Source organism: Oryctolagus cuniculus, chromosome 17 (genome assembly GCF_964237555.1).
Source record: "Oryctolagus cuniculus chromosome 17, mOryCun1.1, whole genome shotgun sequence".
Taxonomy (NCBI): Eukaryota; Metazoa; Chordata; class Mammalia; order Lagomorpha; family Leporidae; genus Oryctolagus; species Oryctolagus cuniculus.
This window is the reverse complement of record NC_091448.1, coordinates 35,905,991-35,929,502: the sequence shown is the minus strand read 5'-3', so window position 1 is coordinate 35,929,502 and position 23,512 is coordinate 35,905,991.

Sequence of the window (23,512 nt, the reverse complement as noted above, 5' to 3'; positions counted from 1 at the left end):
ACAGAGGACAGAGGATTCTGATACCTGCTTCTGCACTTGGTATATGTGACATGGTGCAGACTTCAACCCCTACGGCTGAAGTACACAAGGGGTTTTGAGAAAGTTCTTGGGAAATACATCATCTTTGAATTCCCATTTTCATGAACTTTTTCAAGGACCCTCACCTAAAGAAAAATTAACCTCTTAAGACATGTATTTGGAAAAGGAAGGGAGTGTTTCAATGAGCCTTTGGGGAGAATTGTGTGTGTGTGTTTTTTTAACACCAAAAAGTGAACAAGTGGTTTCTTTTCTTTTTTTTTTTTTTTTTAAAGATTCATTTATTTATTTGAAAGGCAGAGTTACAGAGAGGTGGGGGTGGGGGGGAGAGAGGGAGAGAGATCTTCCATCCACTGGTTCACTCTCCAAATGGCTACAACAGCTGGTGCTGCACCGATCGGAGCCAGGAGCTTCTTCCAGGTCTCCAACATGGATGCAGAGGCCCAAAGACTTGGGCCATCCTCTACTGCTGGATTGGAAGTGGAGCGCCTGGAACTCAAACTGGCGCCCATGTGGGAAGCCAGCACTGCGTGACGCCTTACCTGCTACACTGTGGTGCTGGCCCCTAGTGGTTGTTTCTTAAAGGATAGTTGCGGTGTAGAATCCAAGACCTTATTAAGTCCTTTTGTGCTCTTTTACATTAAGAATTATTGATGTGATATGCACTTTGAGTGGATTATTTACCCATGAATGATTTTTAACATAATCCATTGGTAATTTGGAAAATATTGGTTCATTGAGTTATGCACGTCTTCCAATGGAGACCCATTTCATTATATGATATCAAAAGATCACCTTTGATAATATCACCATCAATTTGATCATTTTGCTTGGAAGCTGGAATTTTGTGTTTGGCAGCAAATATTGAGTTACTTGTTGGGAGGACAGGCACCCTTTTCTCACCATTGAGAACATGTCTACCAACTTGGAATACGTACAACTTGACTGTTAATCTTTCTTTAAAAATAAAGTTCTATGGAAAAAGTAGCTAACTGAGCTCAAAACTCAAGCAATTGAAAAACCGTTTCCCTTGAGTTAGCCTTTGAACTTGGACTTCGTGTGCAGCAGAGAGTCTCATGTGTCATTCTCGTCTGGTTACCCTGACCATGAACACATCCTGAAAGGAGAGTTGAGATTTAATAAACAATTGTCACTTCTTCCTCAAAGCTGGTCTCAGAAGCAGCTGGCTGTTTTTATACGTTGTTTTTGTTTTTACTGTGAGTTCATGATAGTCAAAGATGAACTGACTGCTAGCAAAGTTTGGTGACAGCATTTTTTTTTTTTTTTACCTCCTATTGCGTCCCAACCTTCATTGCCAATGTCAGCAGAATTAAAAAGATGAACAATGTCTGAGTTTTGTTAATAAAATAATTTTGCCTTGTGGACCTCCTGAAAGGATATTGGGAACCCGCAATGATCCATGGCCCACATGTTGAGATCCCCTGCCCACGCCACCCTTGCTCTAACACTCCCACAACCAACTGAAGTCCGTAACCGAAATCGCAATCCAGAACTCGTTAAGAGGGACAGCCTCTTTGTTCCAAGCCGTCCCTGTGGTGTGAAACCTGCAGGGAAGGCTTTTTACTTGATTAATCATCAAGATGGTTGTAGCCTGCCTAGAGTAAGAAACCTAGACTCTGCTAGCTGCTCCCAAGCACATGTTGTTATTGAGCCCAGAATGTCCCTCGACCTTCCCTCCACCGAAGTGCCAGGCATTCTTCGTGTTGGAGCTGAGGCATTAGCTCCTCTGAGAAGCTTTCCCAAGTCCTCTAAGCCTGTATTCCCATAGCATGGTGCTTATCATGGACGAGGGTCAGGAAGAGGGCAACGTGAAAGGCCTGCTACAGTTTCCACACTTAGCAGACCTTAGCATTTAATGCTCCCCCAAAACTTGCAGGACAATGTTATGGATAGGAGCACCAAAGAGGTATTTAATGGTACAGCTAGTAACAGTAAGAACAGCCTGAATCCCAAGCATAAGCTCCTCACACTTGATCATGAGCTAGTTTCTGTTGCATAGGGAAATCTGGTTTAGTTAAAGTTCCTCTCGTCTCTTTGTGTCCACAAAGGGGTTTAAATGAATGCTTTATGATTCCTTTTAGTATTAATTTTTTTTAAGATTTATTTTTTATTTATTTGTAAGTCAGAGTTAGAGACAGGAGAGATAGAGACAGAGAGACAGAGATCTTCGATCCACTGGCTCACTCCCCAAATGGCCGCAACGGCCAGGACTATGCCAGGCTGACGCCAGGAACCAGGAGCTTCCTCCAGGTTTCCCATGTGGTTGCAGGGGCTCAAGCACTTGGGCCATCTGCTGCTGCTTTCCCAGGCACATTAGCAAGGAGCTGGATTGGAAGTGGAGCACCTGGTTCTCCATCTGGCACCCATATAAGATGCTGGCAGTACAGGCAGAGGCTTAACCTGCTGTGCCAAAATTCTGGCCTCAAGCATTAATTTTTTGTGCTTATGGTTCTTGGGTCTTTATGGAGCCACTGACTAGTTATTCAGCAATCTAGAAATAACTTTTTGTTTACACAGAAGAAAGACTATAATGGAGATAGGATGGAGGGGAGCAGAGACGGGGAGAAGTGTGTTGTGGAATGAACCTGGAAAGATACATTCAGTCCGTTTGTGGAAGTCATCAAATGGCTAGAAATTGCTAGTTAAAGCCACACTACTAGAAAAGCAAGGAATCAGTGTACTTTCAAAACCCAAGGGCATAATTTCAAAGAAAAACAGGTTGGGAAATTATCTCACTGAAAATCAAGAATTATTTTAAAGTTATGGTAATTGAAATGGACAAGCATAAATTATAAAGAAAGAAAAGGATGAATTTGTTTGAAAAGCTTAAACTTCAGTTTAGCAAATGACACAGAATAGAAAATATGAAAAGACAAGATACAGACTAGGAAAAGGTACTTGAGATACACAGAACCAACAAAGGGCTTTGTATACATCTCTATGAAACAGACCAATAATTGCCCCAGAGAGCCAAAAGATACAGACCTCTATTTCACAGAAGGTGAAACGTGAGTGGCTAATAGATCGATGTTAAACTCCGCTGGATAAGCAGAGAAACGTGAGCCTTCACATCCATTGGGTGAATAAAGATGAAAACGGCTTGTGATGGGAAGTGTTGGTGAGGAGTGAAGCAGGGCCTGCCGGTGGGAGTGTGTTTTCGTTGAACCAGCTTGGAGAATAACATGACAAGAACTAGGAACAGTCAATCTGCATTTCTGTGACGGTCCCCAGTTCCTCTTTGGAGATACACTTAGAGAAATTCTTGTCAATGTGCACAAAAAGGTGTGTGTGGATTTTCCTTTTATAGTAGCAAAAGATAGGTTAAATTACATCAGGAGATTGATACTTGGGCTGCAGAGTAACGATGCGATGTACAATACAGCAGTGAAAAAGACTGACCCAGAACTATCTCCAGAAAACTGGGTGACTCTCCAATGCAAAGTGTTGAAAGAAAAACAGATTGCAACTGTTTAAAGAATCACGCAGTCTAACAATTATGTAAAGTTGTAAAGTGATATTCATATTCTGTAATGTTTCAGGGCACTTACATATATAGCAAATGCACAGAGATGTGGAAATTGTAAATCCCGGCTTCCCTCATCCAGGGCATTGGAAGGAGCGTGCATCTGGGGCGGGGGACACCCAGAGGCCTTCAATTTTATTGCCAATACTTAATTTCTCTAGTTAGGCAGTGGGTACAGAGGTATTTGCTACGTAGTTTTCTTATGCAGTGTTGTACATGCCATAATTTTTAAAAGCCAAGGGCAAATGTCTGAAAAAGTCATTTTTTAGTTATACCAAAGATATATATTTTTCTCCAGGCAACCAAAACTCTTTTTTTTTTCCCCATATTCAGAATATTGGATTTGAACAGTTGAACTAGTTTCAGACAAACTAACACAAAAACTCATTCTCACCAGTTAGGTTTCACATTATGCACCTTCCGGATGAAAATAATGCCATTCGGCATTCAGCTTATGTCACACGAGGTCAAGGGAAGGAAAAAAAAATAATGATACCTGGAAAATAGCAGGGAGAAGCAGACCCTGTGTGCACACAGTTTATTTGTTCAGGCTTGTAGCAAGGAGGAAGGGAAACACGAAAATACCTTGGTCATAAATTGTCATGTGAAAGACAAAGAGAAACTCTGGAATATTATGAAACTATAAATTACTTCTGCTGAAAGGGGAGAATTTGCAGCATTCCCTTAACCGAGGTTTCACCTCCCCACTTTTGACAGAATAACTCCTGTTCTTTGGAGAAAAACACATGAAATAAATGTAAAACCCGAGAGGGAAATCATCTAATATGTACACCACCTGCCCAATAAAATGAGAATAAATTTGGGTTTTTGGCTAAGTAGATTTGCTTATGTTTTAACTTAGTTAGAGGCACACGCCATCTAAATTACAGATGTATTTTTGTTTCAGAGGCACAACACGAAGGGACAAAAAAATAACTTGGCAAGGTTGACGCGCTGTTGACCTCAGAGCGGACATCGACCGATAGAGACTGATATTTTGCCGTTCGCAAAATAGGATGCAGTCGGTTCTGAAGTTAGCGCAGAACCCAGTGCGATTCCGAGCAGTGCGAAGGAGAACCTGAAACCGGGCGGTTCTGCCTCCAGCTCGGGGCTGGGCTCCCGGCCATGTGGTGCTGAGTTTGAGGGCGACACAGACACTTTGATTCCAGAGACTGCCAGCCCTCCAGCTGCTCAGCTAATGGCTGCAGGTAGCAAACAATGACCACTCAAAAGTAAACACACCTACTCTTTAAAGAGGCTTTCTCCCAAACCCCAGAAGGAGCAGGCCCCACGAAGAGCTACCTGCAAAGTCCTTCCTTTGAAGACATACACAAATGAGTCAATCTCCCGTTAAGGGATTTGCTAAAAACAAAGGTCCAGGAAACCACGTAAAAATGATTTGTGGGGCTGCTTGACGCCTGACATTAAACACACACACACACACACACACACACGCACATGCACACACACCCCTTTCTATGCCCCATTTCAAAAAAAAAAAAAAAAATACATCTGCAGGCACGCGGGCTGCTCTTTAAGGCTAAATGCTGGTCTCAGATGTATATTTGAGGCATCTGTGCGATCTGGCGTCTCCTGCTGCCTGAGACCTAAACCATGTAAGTGGAGTTGGTAATGAAAACACGGAGAGCTTTAGCTCGAGTCGGAGCCAGATTGCTCTCCTGACTTGTCCAGCACCTTCCTCTGAGAGGTGTTTCCAGCCAAGTGGAGTCGTGGCGGCTGGGAGCAAGTCTCCCTGCTGCGGGGCTGCGGGGCCCTCCCACCGATGGCCCGCGGCGGGGCTGGGAGCTGCTGGTGCCGAAGTTGGGCTGGTGAGCCGTGCAGCCAGGACCTCAAAGGCCGGCCTCGGAGTGCTGCTGTGGCTCGGGTCCACTGGTTACACTGGATGGTAGGGGCAGATAGATATTTCCTGATGTTCTTTGTTCCAAGCAAGAGGAAAAAAAAAAAAAAAAAAAAAAAAAACCGGCCAGTATCTGGTGTCAGAATAGGACCTTTGGTACCACTTAGTCTAATATTGCAATTGCTGAGACAAAAATTGTAAGAAATGTAATTCAGTAAGCATTGACTATGAATAATAATGGCTGTGAATTTCAAAAATCTTATTTGGGAGGCAGAGAGAGAAACAGAGCTTGCTTCTGCTGATTCATTCCTCAGATGCCCACAAGGGTCGAGGCTAGACCAGCCTGAAGCCAGAAGCCAGGAACTCAGGGTCTCCCACTTGGGTGGCAGGAACCCCACTACTTGAGCCATCAGCTCACCTCCCCGGGTCTGCATTAGCAGGAAGCTGGAGTCAGGAGCCCATGCAGGGTACGGAGCCCAGGTTATCCCACGTGGGAGGTAGACATCTTCACTGGCATCTTAGCCGCTGGGCCAAGTGCTAACTCCTGCAGCTGCGATTTTTGAGGCCTTACAAGTGAACTTCTCTGCTAGACTTCTCATATATTGAACTGTGTAATCTCCTTAATATTCCTAAAAGTATGCCTGTTATCCCTGTTCTATAAATGAGGACATTGAGACATGAGAGATTCAGTCACCCGATCCAGGTTACATGTTTATCGAGGGGCAGATCTGGGATTTGAGTTCACACTTAGTCAAGCTCTAAACCCCTTTTCACTATACTGTAATGCTTCTGCCGAGTTACTGTGTGTGCAAAATACTGAAGACGTGAGACCAAAACATTGGGGTTCATAACAGCAGAAAACACAAGTGTCCCTGAAGCATGTGCCACTGTGGGGGGATGCCAGACCCTCCATCCTGCAGTGGCAGTAGGAAAGCAAGAGGGGCTATCAGTCTAATACAACACCATAAGGAAGATCTGTGCTCTTGACTTGACCCTTGGGACTTTACTGCTGTAAGAAAGTTATAAAATCCTCCTTGTATGACTCCCTTACTCTACTGCCGGGTTTGATCTGACAGCACGAGTTTACAAAAAGCCCTTTGTTCCCAAACAATGTTAAATAATAGAAAGGGGGGAAAATGACAGTTTTTTTTTCTTCCCGAAGTCATATTCAAGTAAGTTGGCTAAAAATACAAAAACGTATGAGCTCTTTTTGGAATTAATTCATTGAAATGCACCATTACAGTATCCATATCCCTTCCCATCAGTGCTTCCATCTGGAATTTATTTTTTAAGACGCTCATTGCTTCTCACAGGTTCAATGTTACCCATTTCACACCATTTAACTATTGAAAGCACTTGAAATTCCGGACCATAGAGCAGAGCCAGTGTATTTCGCCATGATGCAGCTAATGTGTCAGACTTGTAAAATAGCTCTTAGTGGCGGGCCTCCATTTAGAGAAAGACGGAAACTGGCTTTAAATACTTAGAGCTTTAATATCTAGTCCATTATACTGATGCAGGGTCTTGTAAAGAGTCAATTATGGGATCCTTCTGATTTGATCCACATGCAAGGGAAATCCGCTTCTTTGCCTTTAAATCCCTGTTGTAAGTGTCTTGTTTAAATAATTAGTGACACTTTTTCTTTGATCAAATTGATTCATATTGTTATTCTTCTATGTTAATTTAAAACTTAATCCATGTAAAACTCTCAAGCCAGATTTTGATCTCTCACAAAGAAAGCTTTCTCCCCAAGAATGGAGTTTTCCAGAAAATGTTTCAATTTTTAATACATCATTAATTGATTGAAAATAAATGTGTTTTTCTATGATGGATATTCTGTGGGTCAATCACAAGTCAAGATGCTAGTGTTCTTTTTGGTATATATAACGCGTGCTCACTAGTGTGTCTGAGCAGCTAACATCACTGAGACTGCTAGAAAGAAGCAAAGGGAATCTCATTTATGAGTTGGGAGCTGGAAGACTTATGTGTGTTTGTAACACACCGTCAAAGGGCCGGTATTCCTGACTTAAAACTTTATTCCGAATCCAAGAATTGGTAAATATAAATAAAAACAAAATTCCAAATCTTAACATGCAGTTTTTAAAAAATTATATCCACTGTTGGTCAGGGCCCTTGGAAACTGGTATTCTCATGCACCGCTGGTGGATATTAAAACAGTTTTTCTGAAGTGCTTTGGCCTAGAAAATGCACATTACCCGATCCAGCAATAACAATTCTAGCAATTTAGGAATCTAGTCTGGGGAAATAATCACAGTAAGAATTTAGTTATAGAGATATTTCAGCACTGATTCCACTAGTGAAATACTGGGAGAAACCTGAAAGTGTAACAGTAGGGTACTTGTTAGGTATATTACGCTTTGACACGGAGCATATCCCTGGTGTTTACTGGACAAATGAAGGAACATGCGTCCTTTTTTAAAAGAGTCTGTACATGAATATTTTGTTAGGGAATATAATCACAATTTATAATGCCATTTTTATTTTTAAAATGTGGGAAAAATGGGGTAACTATACATTAAAATGTTAATAGGGGCTATTGTTGTGTTTATTGGCAAATTTTCCTCCTCTGAATATTCTAAATTTTTTGAAATAAACATGTTGCTTTCATTATAAGGGTAACGTTTAAAACGTGTAAATTTTAAATTTATGCAAGAAATATATTCTCTACACTAAAAAAAAAAGTGGATAGCAGAACATAGAAAGTACGTCCTTCCCATTCCTGTCTCCAATCCCAATCTCTTTTCAAGATATAACTACTATGAATAATTTATTATAGCCTTCGTGACCATTTTCCTAAATATTTATATCTTACATGTATATATTTTGATTTCTTTTTACTTTATTCATAAATAGAATTGTATTCTATGAATCCAGGAAGAATCACAGTCTACTTAGCTCCATTAATACTTGTTTATTTCTCTTTGATTTTGGCTGTTTATAAACAAATGTTATAATACGAAAATAACCTCATACAAATGTCAACATATAGAAGTGTAAGTACTTAGGATTAAAGTTCAAGAAATGGAAGTGATGGTTTGATAAAGTAGAAACTTAGAATTGCCTTTCAAAAAGTCATTTAACATTTCACCGCCAGCATGGTACGTTTGTTACCATTGATGAACCTACACTGACACATTAATGCCACCCAAAGTCCACAGTTCACATCAGGGTTCACTCTTCCTGTTGTGCAGTCTATGAGTTTGGACACACTTGCCATGATGTGTGTTCACCACTGTGGTTCTGACAGTAGGTCACTGCTCACAGATGCCCTGTGCTCCACCTGCTCTGCCTCCTCCCCCTTAATTCAAGGCAACCACTGATCTCTGTATCCTTAGTTTGATGTTTTCCAGAATGTCCTGTGGTTGGTCATACAGTATGAAGCCTTTTTTTTCAAACTGGTTTCTCTCTCTTGTAATATGTATTTAATTTTCCTCTGTGTCTTTCCATGGTTTGATAGCCTACTTTTTTTTTTTTTTTTTTTTTTTTTTTTTTTTTTGACAGGCAGAGTTAGACAGTGAGAAAGAGAGACAGAGAGAAAGGTCTTCCTTTTCCATTGGTTCACCCCCCAAGTGGCTGCTATGGCCGGCGCATTGCTGCGCCGATCCGAAGGCAGGAGCCAGGTGCTTCCTCCTGGTCTCCCATGGGGTGCAGGGCCCAAGGACTTGGGCCATCCTCCACTGCAATCCCTGGCCACAGCAGAGAGCTGGCCTGGAAGAGGGGCAACCAGGACAGAATCCGGCGCCCCGACCAGGACTAGAACCCAGGGTGCTGGCGCCACAGGCGGAGGATTAGCCTAGTGAGCCGTGGCACCGGTCTTTTTTTTTTTTTTTTTTTTTTAATCTCTTTGCCTATTGAAGGATATTTTGGTGGCTTCCAAGACTGGGCAATTTGAATAAAGTTCCCATAAATACTTGCCTGTGGGCCAGTGCCACGGCTCACTAGGCTAATCCTCCGCCTTGCGGCGCCTGCACACTGGGTTCTAGTCCTGGTTGGGGCACCGGATTCTGTCTGGTTGCCCCTCTTCCAGGCCAGCTCTCTGCTGTGGCCTGGGAGTGCAGTGGAGGATGGCCCAAGTGCTTGGTCCCTGCACCCCATGGGAGACCAGGAGAAGCACCTGGCTCCTGGCTTCGGATCAATGCAGTGCACCAGCTGCAACACGTCGGCCACGGCGGCCATTGGAGGGTGAACCAACAGCAAAGGAAGACCTTTCTCTCTGTCTCTCTCTCACTGTCCACTCTGCCTGTCAAAAAAAAAAAAAAAAAAATACTTGCCTGTGGGTTTTTGTGCGGACCTAAATTTTCAACTCATCTGGGTGAATACCAAGGAGTGATTGCTGGTATCATGGAAAAAGTTGTTTAGTTTTGTAAGAAACTGCCAAAAATGTCTTCCAAGGGTTTTTTACCATACCACGTGCCCACCAGCAGTGCAGGAGAGTTCCTGTTGCTCCACATCCTTGCCAGCTTGTCAGTGGCGTTCGGACAAGCCTGCAGTGGTATCTCGTCATTTCAATTTGCATTTCCCTGATGACATGTTATGTGGAACATCTTTTCATATACTAATTTCCCATCGGTAGATCTTTTTCGGTGAGGTATCTGCTAAGTTTTGGTGCTCATTTGAAGAACCTAGTTGTTTTCTTGTTCACTTTTGAGAGTTCATTGTGAACTTGATAACAGTCTTTGTTTTTTTAAATATTTATTTATTTGAAAGGCAGAGTTAGAGAGCAGAGAAGACAGATCTTCCATCTGCTGGTTCACTCTCCAAATGGCCGCAATGGCTAGGGTTGGGCCAGTCCAAAGCCAAGATCCAGGAGCTTTGTACAGGTCTCCCACCTGGGTGGCAGGGGTCCAAGGGCCTGGTTGGTCTTCTGCTGCTTATCCAGGCCATTAGCAAGGAGCTGAATTGGAAGTGGAACAGCCAGGTCTTGAACGAATGTCCATATGGGATGCCAGCACTGCAGACTGTGACTTAACCCTTTGCACCACAGCGCTGGTCCCCGGATAACAGCCTTTTTGTTCAGATAAGTCTCTTACAGATATTTTCTCCCAGCTTGTGGATTGGTAGTGTATGTCACAGTGCAGAAAAATTTAATTTTAATGGCATCCAGTTTATCAATGATTTCTTTTGTGGGTCATCTTTTTGGTATTGAACTTTAAAAAGTTACCAGACCTAATGCCATTTGTGTTTCTCCTCTATCATAGGAGTTTATAGCTTTGTGTTTTACAGTCAGGTCTGTGATCCTTTTTGAGTTACTTTGTGAAGGATGGAAGATCTGTGTCTAGATTAATTTTCCTGTGGATGGATGATCAGTTGTTATAGCAGCTTTTGATGGAAAGACGTTCTCTCCATTTTATTGTCTTTGCTCCTTTGTCAAAGACCGACTGACTGTATCTGGGTGGGTCTGTTTCTGGGCACTCTGTTCTGTCCCGGTGAGGTGTTTTCACTGATACCATACTGTCTCATTGACTGTACCTTTATAGTAAGTCTTGAAATGGGGTAGTGTCAGTCTTTCAGCTTTGTTGTTTTTCAATCTTGTGTTGTCTAGGGGCAGGGGTTGTAGGGAAGCAGGTTAAGCTGCTGCTTGGGATACCCATATCCCATTTCTAGTCCTGGCTACTTCTCTTCTGATCTGGCTTGCTGCTCATGCATCCTGGGAGGCAGCAGACGGTAGCTCGAGCGCTGGAACCCCTACCGTCCAGATGGAGACCCAGATGGAATTCCAGGCTCTTGACTTCAGCCAGGCCCAGCCCTAGCTGTTGGAGGCATTTGGGGAGTGAACCAATGAATATAAGGTTTCTCTGCCAATTTCCTTACCTTTCTTTTCTTTTCTTCTTTTTATTTATTTGAAAAGCAGAGCCACAGAGAGGCAGAGGCAGAGAGAGATAAAAAGAGAGAGTGAGAGAGAGAGAGAGAAAGAGGTCTTCCATCCGCTGGTTCACTCCCCAGATGGCCACAATGGCTGGAGCTGCGCTGATCCAAAGCCAGGAGCTTGGAGGTTCTTGTGGGTCTCCCACATGGGTGCAGGGGCCCAAGGACTCAGACCATCTTCCACTGCTTTCCCAGGCCACAGCAAAGAGCTGATTTGGAAGTGGAGCAGCCGGGACTCAAACCGGCGCCCATTCGGGATGCCAGCACTGCAGGCAGTAGCTTTACCTGCTATGCCACAGCACCAGCCCCATATTTACCTTTCAAATAGATGAAAATAAATAAATAAACCCTTTAAAATATTGTGTTGTTTAGTCTATGTCTTTTGCTTCCCCACATAAACTTCAGAATCATAGAAATTTGTAGGTATAAAAAAAAAACTTGGCCGGCGCCGCGGCTCACTAGGCTAATCCTCCGCCTAGCGGCGCCGGCACACCGGGTTCTAGTCCCGGTTGGGGCGCCGGATTCTGTCCCGGTTGCCCCTCTTCCAGGCCAGCTCTCTGCTGTGGCCCGGGAGTGCAGTGGAGGATGGCCCAGGTGCTTGGGCCCTGCACCCCATGGGAGACCAGGAAAAGCACCTGGCTCCTGGCTCCTGCCATCGGATCAGCGCGGTGCGCCGGCTGCAGCGCGCCGGCTGCGGCGGCCATTGGAGGGTGAACCAACGGCAAAGGAAGACCTTTCTCTCTGTCTCTCTCGCTCACTGTCCACTCTGCCTGTCAAAAAATAAAAAAATAAAATAAAATAAAATAAAATAACTTGCCAGGATTTAAAAAAAATTTTCCCGAGTTTTTATATCTTTATTTTTAAATATATTTTAAAAATAATTTTAGAAAGACTTTGAGAGACAGCAAGAGAGAGAGTGAGCGAGCATGCACATGTGCCCCCATCTGGCAGTTCACTCCCCCCAAAAGATTGTACTGGATCAAACTAGGAGCCAAGAACTCAGTCTGGGGCCAGCGCTGTGGCGTAGTGGGTTCAACATCTGCTTGTGGCGCTGGCATCTCATAGGGAAGCTAGTCCAAGTCCCAGCTGCTCCTCTTCCAGTCTAGCTCCCTGCCAACAGTGTGGGAGAGCAGAGATGGTGCACGTGCTTGCGCCCCTGCACCCGCATGGGAGACCTGGAAGATGCTCTTGGCTCCTGGGCTTGGCCTGGTCCAGCTCCAACCACTGTGGCCATTTGGGGAGTGAACCAGCAAATGGAAGACCTCTCTCTCTCTGTCTCTCTCCCTTGCTCTATAACACTGCCTCTCAAGTAAATAAATAAATCTTAAAAAAAAAAAAAAAAAAAAAAAAAAAAGAACTCAATCCAGGTTACCCATGCTTGAGTTACCACCAGTACCTCCAAGGGTTTGCATTAACAGAAAGCTGGAGTCTAGAGCTGGGAATTGAACCCAGGTACTCTGATATGGGACTTGGGCATCTTACCTGCTATCTTAAGTGGTAGACTAAATGCCTGTCTCTTAATATGTTTGATTGACACATTAGTAGATGTACATATTTATGAGGTGAAATGTAGACACGTGTATCATGTGTAACGATCAGGTAATTAGCATTCCTGTCATCTCAGATACATCATTTTTTGGGAGAGGCTTTGATTGGAGTTGCTTCAAAGGCAGCTGTTGGGAAGAACTGACGTCTTGAGAAAATGGAATTTTGTGTCTATAAACACTGAGTATCTGTCCATTTTTTTAGGTCTTTGACTTTTATTAGGGTTTTGTAAACCTGGTCCATGTTTTGTTACTCTTACAACCTAAGTATTCCGCTTTGGGAGAATGCTAATGTAAATGCTATTGTGTTTTAAATTTCAAATTCCACTTATTTGTTGCTGAATTTAGGAAAGCAATTAACTCTTGCACATTAACCCTGTATCCTGAAACTTTGCTGTAATTGTTTCTTAAGGCCAAGAGGTTTGTTTTTGTTTTGTCAGTTCTTTCTGATTCTTTACATAGATATTTATGTCATTTACGCACAAAGACAGTTTTATTTTTTTCTTGCCAATCTGTAAAGCCTTTATTTCCTTTTCTTGTCTTATTGCATTAGCTAGGATTTCTGGTCTGATGTTGAAAAGCAGTGGTGAGAGGGGATATATTACATTATTCCCAATCTTTGTGGAAAGATTTGAATTTCTTACCACAAGTATGATGTTAGGTATAAGTCTTTTAAAAAAATTACTTATTTTTCTCTTTGAAAGAGAAGGAAGGAGGGGGAGAGAGAGAGATTGATTTACCCATCCATTCTTCCATTGGTCCACTCCTCAAATAGCTGTGATAGCCAGAGCTGGACCAGGAGCCAAGAACTCTCTTCCCACATGGGAGTCAGGGCTCCAGGCACTTCTGCCATCATCCTCTGCTTCCCAGCCACATTGGCATGGAGCTGGACCAGAAGCAGGGGTCAGTGTTGTGGAGCAGTGGGTAAGCCACTGCCTGTGACACCAGCTTCTGCTGTGGGTGCCAGTTCACGTCCCGGCTGCTTCACTTCTACTCCAGCTCTCCGCTCATGGCCTGGGAAAAACAACTGAAGAAGGCCCAAGTGTTTGGGCCCCTGCCACCTATGTGGGAGACCCGGATGAAGCTCTTGGCTTCAGCCTGGCACAGTGCTGGCCGTTGTGGGCATTTGGGGAGTGAACCAGTGGATGGGAGATGGATCTCTCTCTCTCTATAACTCTGACTTATGAAATAAATAAATATATCTTAAAAAAAAATAAAAGCAGAGTAGCTGGGATTTAAACCAGCACTCATATGAGATGTGGGTATCCCAAGAGGTGGCTTAACCCACTACACCATGCTGCCCACCTCTGTAAGCTTGTATAAGATTCTTTAGGTTGAAGAAATTCCCCTCTGTTCCTACTGGGTTTATACTTTGTCAAATATTTTCCTGCATCCCATATGATCATGTGACTTTTCTCCAGCCTGTTGATATCATGAATTACATTAACTTATTTTTTTATACTGAGCCAACTTTGCATATATTTGATAAATTCTACTTGGTCATGGTGTGTAATTCTTTTTATAAATTTTTGTGTTCAGTTTAATATTGTGTTGAGAATTTTTGCATCTATGTTCATGAGAGAGATGGGTCTGTGGTTTGCTTTTTCGTAATGTCTTTATTTAGTGCTGGTATAGGGGTAATGCTAGCCTCTTAGAATGAGTTAGGAAGTAATCCCTCTGCTTCTGTCTTCTGAATGTGAATGTTCAGTGGAATTCACTCAAACCCATTTGAGCATGGTGGTTTCTGTTCAGGAATTTGTTGATTGAATTTCCTTAATAGATAAAGTCCTATTCAGATTGTTCTTGTGAGTTTTTGCAGATTATGTCTTTCTAGGAGCTGGTCTGTTTCATCCAGGTTATCAGATTTTGGGGACTAGAGTTATTCCCAGTGTTCCTTTACTATCCTTGGAATTTCCATGTGATCTGTAGTGATATCCCCTATTTCATATCCAATATTCGTAATTTGTGTCCTTTCTCTCTTTCCTCTTGGTTAGCCTGGCCAGAATCTTAGCAACTTTATTGATCTTTTCAAACAACAAACTTTTATTTGATTTTCGTTAGATTGATGTTTTTCCTTCTGACTTCTGTTCTAATTTTCATGGTTTCTTTTGCTTACTTTGGATTTAATTTGCTTTTTCTAATTTTTAAAACTTTATTTATTTCGAAGGCACAGAGGGAGGGAGAGAGAGATCTCTTCCATCCTCTGGTTCACTCCTCAAATGGCTGCAATGGCCAGGGTTGGGCCAGGCAGAAGCCCGGACCTAGGAACTTCATCCAGGTTTCCCACATGAGTGCGGGGATTCTAGTACTTGGGTTGCCTTCTGCTGCTTTTCCAGGTGCATTAGCAGGGAGCTAAATTGGAAGTAGAGCAGCCAGGACTTGAACCAGCGCCCATATGGGATGCCAGCATTACAGGCAGTGGCTTAACCCATTTCGCTGCAACGCTGGCCTGTATCTTTTTCTAGTTTTCTAGAGATAGCAGCCTGAGTGATTGCTTTTATATATTTCTTTTCTCAATATGTGCATCCAGTGCTGTAAATTTTTTCGAAGCACTATTTTTGATGCACCCTACCAATTTGGATAAGTTGTATTTTCCATTTCATTTAGTTCAAAATACTGTAAAATTTCTCTTGTTTCTTCTTTGATACGTGTATTATTTAGAAGTGTGTTGTTTAATCTCCAAATATTTTGGCATTTTTAGGCTACCTTTCTGCTCTTATTTTCTAGTTTAATTCTGTTGTGGTCTTAGAGATTACCTGACTTCTATTCTTTTAAACAATACTTTAATTGTCATAGCTTTATAGTAAATTTTCAGATCTTGTAAGGCAACTTCCTCCTCATTGTTCTTTATCAAGTTGTTGTCTTATGACTTCATTCTGTTTCTTTTCAATAAATAATTATCAGCTTGTCAAGCTCCATGGGAATTCTGGGATTTTGACCAAGAGTGCATTCAATTCATGAGTAATTTGGGAACTGACATCTTTACATGCTGTGTCTTCCTATCCAATAATATGATATTTGTCTCCATTGAGTCTTTTTTTTTTTTTTGGACAGGCAGAGTGGACAGTGAGAGAGAGAAACAGAGAGAAAGGTCTTCCTGTGCCGTTGGTTCACCGTCCAATGGCTGCCGCGGCCGGCGTGCTGCTGCCGCGGCCGGCGCACTGCAGCCGGCGCACTGCGCTGATCCAAAGGCAGGAGCCAGGTGCTTCTCCTGGTCTCCCATGGGGTGCAGGGCCCAAGCACTTAGGGCCATCCTCCACTGCACTCCTGGGCCACAGCAGAGAGCTGGCCTGGAAGAGGGGCAACCGGGACAGAATCCGGTGCCCCGACCGGGACTAGAACCCGGTGTGCCCGTGCCGCAAGGCAGAGGATTAGCCTATTGAGCCATGGCGCCGGCCCTCCATTGAGTCTTCATTAAAGACTTACTGAAGTTTGGAAGTTGACTTCATACAGTTGCACATGTTTGTTTTTAGGTATATTCCTCAGAATTCTATGTAATTTCTAGAATATAAGAAATCTGTTTTTTTTTTTTTTAAACATTGATCTTTAGCTTCTGCCTTAGTCCATTTTATCCTGCCGTAACAGGATTCCCCAGCCTGGGTAACTTAGGGTGAACAGAAGCTTGCTTGGCTGGAGTTTATGGAGTCCAAGATGAGAAGCCTCCTCTGACGAGGCCCTCCTTGCTGTGTCACAGCAGAAGGAGGGCATGGCGTGAATGAGGGAGTGCGGGAAAGAAGCTAAATGCGCCCTTTTATAAGGAAGCTATTCTTGAGATAACAGCAGTAATCCATTTATGAGAGCACAGGCTTCATGACCTCATCACCTCCTAAAGGCCCCCTTCCCCGCACTGTTGTCGTGGGGAGCAAGTCTCCAGCACGCCAGCCCTGGGAGCTGTGTCACATGTAGAAACTACTCTGACAAATTTGTTAGCTGTTAGAGCTGTTGATTTCTCTAGTTAGACTATTGTGTAGTCTGCAAACAATGACACTGCGTCTCTTTTCAGAATTTATTACTCTGATTTCTTTCTCTTTTTATATGGTATTGGCTTTTAGAATAATATTAACCAATAGTTATTGTGGACACTTGTACCAAAGTTCAAAGGGAATACTTCTGTGTTTGCTATGTATTTGTGATGGGTAAACTTCATCAAGTTAAGGAAGTTCTTTTTCTCATTTATTGAATTTTTTTGTTTACTGGAGAGTAAGTGCTGAATTTTAATAAAATTTTATTTTTAGAGTTGGAGACTGTTGATCTTTTATCTCTTAATCTGATAATTTATAGAATATTAAACCATCTTTGGATTCTTGACATAAATCCCAATTAGACGTAACGCATTTCTCTCTCAGTGCATCAGTGGATTGGATTTGTGACTACATTACAATTTTTTTTACTGTTTCATAGATGGTATTGGTCAGGGTAGGCTGCCCTTGCCCTTATTTGGTTTCAGTCTATGAAACTGAGTTAGCAAGCTTCAGCTCACCCCATGGCCTGGAGGACCTTATCTACCAAAGGATACAATCATTCCTCAAGGTTTTATATAATTCATCTAGAAAAATAAGGCTTGATGCTTTCTTTGAAGAAGACTTCCTACTCATGAAGTTTTAAAAATTATTTTTATATGTTAGATTGTTTATCTTGTGAGAGATTTTTGCTATATAGTTCTCTAGAAAGTTTCCATTTCATGGAAATTGAAATCTCTTTCCGTATGTTTGTGCTTTCTTGATCAGATTTATAAGAGCTTTGTATATTTTATTGATCTTTTTTAAAAACTCCAATATTTGGTCTCATTGATTAGATATATTAGTTTGGTTTTTTTCCCGTTAATTTCTACTTTAATCGGTATTGCTTCTTTGCTCCATTTGGGGCTTTTATGCCCCCTAAATTTTTTTACCCCCTAAATTTTTTAATCAAATGCTCAATTAACTTTTTTTTAATTATTTATTTGAAAAGCAGAGTTGAGAGAGAGAGATCTTCCATCCACTGGTTCACTACCCAAATGGCCACAATGGCTGGAGCTGGGCCAGTCTAAAGCTAGGAGCCAGGAACTGCATCTGGGTCTCCCACGTGGGCGCAGGGGCCCCATTACTTGGGCCATCCCCTGCCGCTTTCTCAGGTTAGTAGGGAGCTGGATGAGACCTGGAGCATCCGGGACTCAAACTGGCACCTATATGAGATACCAGCATTGCGGGCTGCAGCTTTACCCACTACACCACAATGCCAGCCCCCGATTAATTATTTTTTAATCTTTCCAAAAATCTTATGTGTTAACAAAGCTCTAAATGTTCTCCCAATCATCACTCAGACAGTTTTCACTAAATTTCGCTATGTTGTGCTTTTAGTGGTTTCAGTTTCCAAATAATTTGTAATTTGGTGCAATAGCATGAAAGATGGTTAATTTTTTCCTTGTAGAGAAAATTTGGAAGATATCCTTTTACAATAAACTATTAATCACTAATTTTATTGAATTTTAATTAGAGAATCATATCATATGAGGATGCTTCAAAAGGCAGGTTAATCTTGGTTCCAAAAAATTGAAATTCATGCATAATTTTTTCATAAAATGTATTTTTCATGAACTTTCTGAAGCACCCTTTATTTATTTATTTATTTAGACAGGCACAGTTAGACAGTGAGAGAGAGAGAGAGAGAGAGACCGAGAGAAATGTCTTCCTTCCGCTGGTTCACTCCCTAAATGGCTGCTATGGCTGGTGCGCTGCACCAATCCGGAGCCAGAAGCCAGGTGCTTCCTCCTGGTCTCCCACGCAGGTGCAGGGCCCAAGGACCTGGGCCATCCTCCACTGCCCTCCTGGGCCACAGCAGAGAGCTGGACTGGAAGAGGGGCAACTGGGACAGAATCTGGCGCCCCAACCAGGACTAGAACCCCGGGTACCGGCGCCGCAGGCGGAGGATTAGCCAAGTGAGCCGCGGCGCCGGCCTCTGAAGCACCCTTATAAGATTTCTGTTTTTCATTGTTAAAATTTCCTTTGTAGCTTAATATATGGCTAAGTTTTGTGAATCCTCTGTTTGAAGGTAAGCATGTTGTGCCTTTGTTGGGTATATAGTTCTTAAAAGTATCTTTATGTTGGGTTTTCTTGATTGTTAACTTAGGTCTTCTGTGTCTTTACTTTGTATGTATATACTTAATCATCTTATTTCTGAGATCCCCTTCATTAGAATCTCTCTAAATGTAAATTTGTCATTTTGAAAGTGTATTTGCATCAATTTTTACTTAATAGTGCATATTTCAAAGCTATATTTTAGTTCATAAAACTCAAAATTCTTACTTGTTCTTGCTGGATTATACTTTATCAAAATGGAAAATCCTTGTTGGTCCTTTTTGTTCCTTTAATAGGTGAAACATTTTAGACTGAAAATAATATTTTGCTTGAAATTAGTATTGCTACATCTGCTTTTTAAGCGTTTACATAGAATATATATATACATACACATATATATTTTTTAATTGTTTTATTTGAGAAGTAAAGTTATAGACAGAGGGAGAGAGACAAAAAGGTCTTTTTCTTTTTTTAAGTTTGTTTGTTTGAGAGGTAGAGTTACAGACAGCGAGAGGGAGAGACCGAGAGAATGGTCTTCAATCCATTGATTCACTCCCCAAATGGCCACAGTAGTCTCCCATGCGGGTGCAGGGGCCCAAGCACTTGGGCCATCTTCCACTGTTGTCCCTGGCCATTAGCAGAGAGCTGAATTAGAAGAGGAGCAGCCAGGACTAGGACCGACACCCACACGGGATGCCACTGCTGCAGATGGAGGATTAACCTACTGTGCCACCGCGCTGGCCCTGACAGAAAGGTCTTCCATCCACTGGTTCACTCCCCAAACAGCCATAACAGCTATAGCTGAGCCCATCTGAAGCCAGAAGCCAGGAGCTTCCTCCAGGTACAGGGCCCAAGCCAGAAGCCAGGGTCTCCCACACAGGGAGTACAGGGCCCCAAGCACTTGGCCGTCTTACGTATTTCCCCAGGCCATTATCAGAACTACATCAGAAGCAGAGCAGCCAGGACTCGAATCAGCAGCCATATGGAATTTTAAGCATTTCATCATTCTATGTTACACGTCTCTCATAAATAGCTTATGATAAAATTTTTGAAACACCAACTTGATTTTCTATCATTTAATTGGATAATTTTTTACTTTAAAGTTTTAACTGACACATAAAAATTATGCCTATTTATTAATATGGGATGTTGATTGGGGAATTTAACCTCTTTACATTTATTGTGACAACTAGTATATTTAGACTTAATCTTACTACCTTGCATTTTCTGTTTACTGTGATTTTTTATTTCTTTATTGCCTTTTGTTGGATTTCATTTTCCTTTTCCCCTATATTTATTGTTTTGGAAACTGTATGAGTATATTCTATTTTTCTAATGATTACTCTTACATTTAAAATTGTTTTTTAAAAACAGGTTTATTTTTGAAAGGCAAAGTGACAAAGAAGGAGATAAGAAGAGGGGGAGTGAGGAGGGATCTTCCAACCATGGGTTGACTCCCCAAATGACCACAACAGCCAGGGGGGGTCGGGCCAAAGACAGGACCCAGGAATTCTATCTGGGTCTCCCATGTGGGTGGCAGGGCCCAAGTCCTCGGAGCATCCTCTGCTGCTTTCCCAGGTGGATTAGCAGGGAGCTGGATTGGAAGCAGAGCAGCCCAAACTTGAACCAGTGCTCCGATGGGGGATGCTGGTGTCACAGGTGGTAGCTTGTCCCATTGCACCACAACACCAGTGTCTGACACTGATTGAAAAGTTTGTATTTTTTTTTTTTTTTGACAGGCAGAGTTAGACAGTGAGAGAGAGAGAGAGACAGAGAGAAAGGTCTTCCTTTTTCCGTTGGTTCACCCCCCAAATGGCCGCTACGGCTGGTGTGCTGTGTCGATCCGAAGCCAGAAGCCAGGTGCTTCTCCTGGTCTCCCATGTGGGTGCAGGGCCCAAGCACCTGGGCCATCCTCCACTGTCTTCCCAGGCCACAGCAGAAAGCTGGACTGGAAGAGGAGCAACTGGGTCAGAATCTGGTGCCCCAACTGGGACTATAACCCGGGGTGCCGGCACTGCAGGCGGAGGATTAGCCAAGTGAGCCGCAGCGCTGGCCAAAAGTTTGTATTTTTCTGTCTTTGTTTTCCTATCATTTGTGTGCAAATGTCCACACTCTCTCTTGTCCCCAACATAACAAGGGTCTTAGCGAGCAATTCCTTTACTTCTACTCTCCTTCTTCTTGTATCGTGATCTGGTTAATTTTCATTATGCATGAACAGCCTTAGATATATTTTAGATTCTGTTTTTTTGCCCATCTCTTGCTTCTTATATATTTCATATTACTCTGAGATGTCTTTTTTTGGAGGGAGTAGAAGGGTCACATCTTACTATAGTTATCTAAGGACAAGGTTCGTGGGTGATAATACTTCTATGCTCTACTGTGGCTGTGGCTGAAAATGTCTTTTTCTTTTAAACTACAAGTCCCCTTCCCCCCCCCCCCCCGCCTCCCAGATTTGATTTATTTATTTGAAAGGCAGAGTTACAGAGAGAAAGAAGGAGAGAAAGAAGAGAACTTACCTCACCCAGATGGGTGCAGTAGTTGGGGCTGGGCCAGACTGGAGCCAGGAGCCCCGTTTATTGCTCCCACGTGAGTGCAGGGGCCCAAGGACTTGAGCCGTGCTCTGCTGCCATCCAGGTGCATCAGCAGGGAGCTGGATGGAAAGTGGAGCAGCTGGGACTCGAACTGGGGCCCACATGGGATGCCGGCACTGCAGACAGCAGCTTAACTTGCTGTGTCACAGCACCAGCCCCAAAGATGTCTTAATTTTGTCCCACTACTTAGATATTAATTTGATTGAGAAGAAGAATTTAGGGTTAGAGGCTGGCACTGTGGCATAGTAGGCTTAGCCTCTGCTTGCCACGCTGGCATCCCATATTGGTGCCGGCTGTGTCCTGGCTACTCCTCTTCCAATTCAGCTCCCTGCTTATGGCCTGCGAAAGCAGTAGAGGATGGCCCAAGTCCTTGGGCCCCTGCACTCACGTAGGAGACCTGGAGGAAGCTCCTGGCTCCTGGCTTCTGAGAGGCCCACTTCTAGCTGTTGTGGCCATTTGGGAAGTGAACCAGCAGGTAGAAGACCTTTCTCTCTGTCTCTCCCTCTCTGTCTGTAACTCTGGCTCTCAAATCTTTAAAAAAAATTTAGGTTTAAAGTAATTTTGTGATTATATTGATGTGTTATTTCATATCAATATTATTTTAGTATCTAGTCTTAGTAATGAGATATTTAACACCCATGGATTATTTTTTGTAGATTTTTTGCTTTTTATCTGTTTCTTGTTGGTATTCTGAAGTAAGACTTTGATGTGGGCTCTTATAATCTGATCATTTCTGTTTTCCTCCTGCTCTGTAAAATTTTCTTCTATAAATCTTTGATTATTTCCTCCACTCCACCCCCTGTCCTCTCCTTCAAGAGTTCATCAAACTATTTAATCGGATGTCTTGTTTTCTGACAATTCATGATATTTGGGGAGGAGAATCAGGCATTTAATAAACTCACAATTTTAATCCAGCCCCTTTGAGTTCTTGAGGAAAGTTTTAAAAATATGGGGCTGGCACTGTGGCGCAGTGGGTTAAAGCCCTGGCCTGAAGTGCCAGCATCCCAAACGGGTGCCGGTTCTAGTCCCGGTTGCTCCTTTTCCGATCCAGCTCTCTGCCTGGGAAAGCAGTAGAAGAAGGCCCAAGTGCTTGGGCCCCTGCACCCGCGAGGGAGACCTGGAGGAGGCTCCTGGGTCCTGTCTTCAGATCAGCGCAGCTCCTGCTGTTACAGCCATCTGAGGAGTGAACCAGCAGATGGAAGACCTCTCTCTGTGTCTCTACCTCTCTCTCTAACTCTGTCTTTCAAATAAATAAAAAATAAATCTTAAAAAAAATTTTATATTGTATGTTTGAAAGTGATTGAATCTTAGTTTCTATATTTGCATAGATTCCTTGCAGACAATCTTATGGATTTTTAAAATTCATTTCCGGCAGTGTTTATTTGATGCCTGATTTTTGCTTGGTATTGTTCTTGGTTCTGAGGATCCAAAGATGAAAAAGCCCCAAGTGTACAGTTCAGCACAGAGCTTTTCAACTTCAGGGTATCACTTGGCTAAATGGGCATTTGCTGTGCAAGGCATTCCAGTGTGGCTGCCAATAAATCCCCCATCTTGCCATTGACAATTAAAAATGTAACCAAACATTGCCATGTGTCCCCTGAAGGACAAAATTTCAAATAAACACCCCCCTTCCACCACTGAGAACCACTGGCCTAAGCAAAATATCTAGTCTAATATGAGGAGTACGGTAGTAAAAAATATATATGTGATAGAATATTGACACAAGGAGAGTAATGATTCATCCTCTCTGGGTTTAGGTCAAGTTTTACAGAGCAGACGTTACCTGCTTGGCCTGGCTCATAAAGGAAGAGGTGGGTGTTCATTCAGTCAACAGGAGTGAGAGAAGGAAAAAACAGGACAGCAGCAGGTGCACCCAGCAAGGTTGAAATAGTTGGATGCATGCGGGAACTCTTAGTTCAGTGTATGGTAGGAACAGAGGCTTGAGGGTTGTGGTCAAGGGATAAGGAAGCCACAAAGCTGGCAAGGTAGCCGGGGTC